The sequence below is a fragment of the Mustela putorius genome, unplaced genomic scaffold (assembly GCF_011764305.1).
Source record: "Mustela putorius furo isolate JIRA1106 unplaced genomic scaffold, ASM1176430v1.1 tig00003853_pilon_pilon_pilon, whole genome shotgun sequence".
Lineage (NCBI taxonomy): Eukaryota > Metazoa > Chordata > Mammalia > Carnivora > Mustelidae > Mustela > Mustela putorius.
Window position 1 is genome coordinate 15817320 of NW_025422005.1, and position 4158 is coordinate 15821477.

Here is a 4158-nt window from a genome sequence, read left to right on the forward strand (position 1 = left end):
GTCCCCATCCCACTGTCTCTGGGACAGTGCTCCACAAATGTCCAGGTTCTCCTCCTGCGGGATCCATGGTGGGAACTCACTGCCCGCTCCCCTGAAGCTGGGGCGGCCACCTGACTGGCTTTGGCCAACGAAATGTGACAGCCACCAGCGACGGGCAGGATGGTGTTGACTTGGGTCCTGAGTAAGGACAACGTAGATCAGGGTCCCCCCCAGCCCACAAGCATGTGGTATGACCAAGAATGAAACCTTTGCTGAGGCTTTTGAATTGTTTATTTCCATGCCGTCACCCTGTACATCCTGACTAGAGTGGGGTGCACAGATGGGACAGCAGCCTTGGGATTAACTGGTTGGACTATTCTTCCTCCTTTTATTTTTTTCAATTAGCAATAATCACGCCTCGGATAAACCTCATTGACTACGATACTGCCACTGCGCAAAGCTCCTCCTTTTATTTTTTTGCACATTTATTCATCCATCCACCCATATAGACATCTGTGTATCCATCTACCATCATTCTGTCTGTCCATCTACCCATCCACCCATCCGTCTATCCATTCCTATGTTCAACTATCCATAATTCATCTATCCATCCATCTGTCCATCTATCCATCTGTCCGTCAATCCACCTAAGGATTCAGACCCAGTTCAGTCTGACCCTGAAGACCAAACTTCTCTGTTGTGCAAAGATGCTTCTTTGGAAAAGACACATCCTTCTCTCTGCCTGCCCAAATTGCCTCTTTCTGCAGGGCCTGCTCGACCCTCCCTCCTCCCAGATGCCCTCCCTGACCCTCTCCCGGCCCCAGTCAGGGTGTCCAGGGGGCTACACAGGCCCACAGAACCCTGATCACCATGGCTGGCCTGTAGATGAATGGACTGAGTCATGGTCTGGAGGCACAACAGCCCTTTCCCGGAAAGGGCATGTGGGATTGGCCAATAGTGGTCTTTGGGACTTTGGGACTTTGGGACTTTGATTGCCCCAAATGGACCCACATTCACATATTCAGGGACTCTCATCCTTGGAAGGCTTCATGTGCCCATTTGGGCTTGGCGAATGTGCTCCCAGAGTCACAGGCCCACTCTGGGCTCCTCCAAAATTTGGAACAGCCTTGGGATCTACCTTGAAACCTTTATTTTGCAAAAAAGGAGGAGGAGATTTTAATGTAGGGAAAATTGGATTTCAGTGAAATTGCCAAGAGCTGGCTGGCTAGGGGTGCCCCTTAGGCCTCTGCTATTTCTTCCGAGGTCTCCCTAGCAGCCTGTGCTGAAGTACTGAGAGAGCAGAAGCTCCCCTCAGACTCAGGGTGGCCTCGTGGCTAATGCCTGGCCTTTGCAGGCAGAAAGTGGGGCTCCGTGGGGTCCCCAGGCAGAAACTTCACATCTCTGAGCCTCAGTTTGTCCATCTGTAAAATGGGGGTCTCCTCAGCTGGAAGGGCTGTTGAGAACACGATGGGGTAGTGGAACAAGTGTGCAGGGCCCGGCACGTGGGAGACGGGCAGTAAATTGTAGTTTTCATGAACGGTGGCGTACCGTGAGCTGGACAGGACCTCACTCAGGGGTGAATGTACAGGGTTTGACGTCAGATGTGAGGGTGATGGTGATGATTATCCTATTGAACTGAGTAAGTCCAGTCCCTCTTGTGGAGGAGGCTTAGTTAAATGCGCAGACCAGGATCAAGGGCACAATTCAAATTATCAGGGAAAGAGAATGATTGTTTTCTAACACTCTGCCTGTGAGCCAGGTGCCGAGGTGAGCAGGGCAGGCGCGATCTCTTGGGAAACTTGCCCGGGGATCATTAGCTTCATTCTACCGATGGTGCCGCTGAGGCTCAGAGAGGCCAAGGGACTTGTCAAGGTCATACAGCCAATAAAAGATGGAGTGAAGATTCCAGCCCAGGGGCGAAAGGAAGGAGGTGGGAAGTGGGCTGGTGACAGCAGGTGGTGTTGGTACTGGGGAGCTGGCAGGCTGTTTCCTACACCCCATCTGTCCCCACAGGGCCCCTTTCTCCTTCTCAGCCCCTCCCAAGGCCACCACTGCCTTCATTCTGGAGCCCACATCCGTCCCTCTTGTCAGGGCAGAGAATCAGTCCGAGGCCCCCTGTACCTGATTTAGGCCATTGTCCCCAGGCACAGGAAGGGGGACACCTGCCCAGCGGCAGAGCCAGAACCGAGCGCGTGGGCTCCAGACTCCTCTCCTCCGGGCCCCGCTGTCTGCAGAACTCCCAGCATGATCCCATCTCCCAGCTAGCTGGTTTCCGTGGGAAATGGGAACAGACGACCGGAAATCCAGAACTGTCCAGACCAATTCAGGACACACAGCACAACCCAACCACACTTTCTTCCTTCGTTCTCTGCATTGGGGACCAAACGCTTTGCTTCTCCGGGGACTGGGGACGCAGGACAATGCAGCACCCAAACCCCCAATTCTCATATTGGGTACGGTGGCCCCAAGGCAGGGTAGAGACCTTGGCACGAGGAGGCATTCCTGGCTTTCCTTCTTCCTGATCCATCACGGCCTTCGGGAAGCTGCCCAGAGCCCTTGCGCCAGGCCGGGCCTCCTCAGAAGACCGTTTCTGTGCCTTCCTGTTGCGGTTTTGACTTTGGAGACATGCTCTGGCCTTGAACTCACCGAGGGCCGGCCCCATGTGAAGCTTGAAGTTTGTTCAGCCGTTTTGGGCTCCTGGTGGCAGGGAGCTCAGCCTTAAGCAAAGTCCAAACTGACCGCAGGTTTCCAGGGTGACTCTGGGGTGGACGGGCCTATTTATATGTGGTGGGCATCATATCACCACTTCCCCTGACACTTAGTTTGTGAAGGTTTTTCTCCAGGGGAGGAAGCTTGGTCTTTCTTTCCAACATCACCCTTGGTTTTCCTGGCCCTTTGGAGGCCAATGGGACCAGGGGAGGTTGTGCCATCGTGGTTACGGAGTGGAAGCAGACACACCTGTCTTTGAATCCTCTAGGTCTCAGCTCAGATGTCACCTCCTCCAAGAGGCCTTCCCTGACCACTCTGCCCCTCACAGTATTGACCCCTATCTGGATGGTCTCATTGTATATTTATTTGTCTCACTCTCTCTCCCAGTAAGATGTTAGCTTTGAGGTCAGGGGCTGTGGCTGTTGCCAGAGGGACCCTCAGGACCTAGAGCAATGCTAGGTACACAGTAGGGACTCAAGAAAAGTTGGCTAAATAAATGTGTGACACGGGGTGTTCTCAGACTTCAAGGAACATCAGAGTCCCCGGATGCTTGCTAACTCTGCTGACTTGGGGCCCTGCTGTGGAGAATCTGATTCAGTGGGTCTGGGGTCTGCAGCTGGTCTGGGTGCCACCCCTCGGGAGATGTGAGCTCAGGGACCCTGGGCCTTGGTGAGGCCCAGAGCAGGGCAGGACTGGGGCTGAGCTGTGGTTTGGGTCTCTGAACACCCTGCCCCGAGGCTTGTGGGAAGGGGCTGGGCAGCAGGAACGGCCATGGAGGCCCCAGGCAGGGTATCAGCCGGTGAACCCCCAGGTGAAGCCAGGCTCTGTTCCCACAGGCATTTCTATCACAGACCCCACTTTTTTTTTTTTTTTTAAAGATTTTATTTATCTATTTAACACAGAGAGGGATCACAAGTAGGCAGAGAGGCAGGCAGAGAGAGAGGGAGAAGCAGGCTCCCTGCTGAGCAGAGAGCCCGATGCGGGGCTCAATCCCAGGACCCTAAGACCATGACCTGAGCCGAAGGCAGAGGCTTTAATCCACTGAGCCACCCAGGCATCCCCATGGATCCCGCTTTTAATTCTTTGTTTAGCATCTGTTCTTTCTGCTAGACTATAAGGGTCCCGGAGGGCAGGGATCCATTCAGTTCCTACCTTCCCTGAGACTGATGCCAGTGAGGCCCTGACCTTGACCCTGGACCCTGCTCTGATTGTCTCTGGCCTACACTCCACCCTCGCAGGCTGAGGGCTACACCCCCTCACAGCCTCTCCTCCAGACGCTGGCATGCCCTGCCTGGAGGCCTGAGCCCCCTCCTTGGTCTGGTCAGTGGGCGGGGGGGTTTCCTGGGCCAATGCTCCTGAGGTGCACAGCACCCCAGCTGTGAGCACTGCTGGGCCGAGTGGCCTCGGAGCACAGAGTGCGGATGCGTGGCTGGGGGATCCACACGCAAAACTCAGAGTGGGGAGAGATCG

General features: G+C 54.8%; 1 non-coding gene across 1 annotated transcript; it reads right to left on the reverse strand.

The window, feature by feature from the left end:
- Positions 1-298: 298 nt before the first annotated feature.
- On the reverse strand, positions 299-441 carry LOC123387483. Its single transcript, XR_006601923.1, has one exon. It is a non-coding gene; the product is annotated as a U4 spliceosomal RNA (small nuclear RNA).
- Positions 442-4158: the final 3717 nt, after the last annotated feature.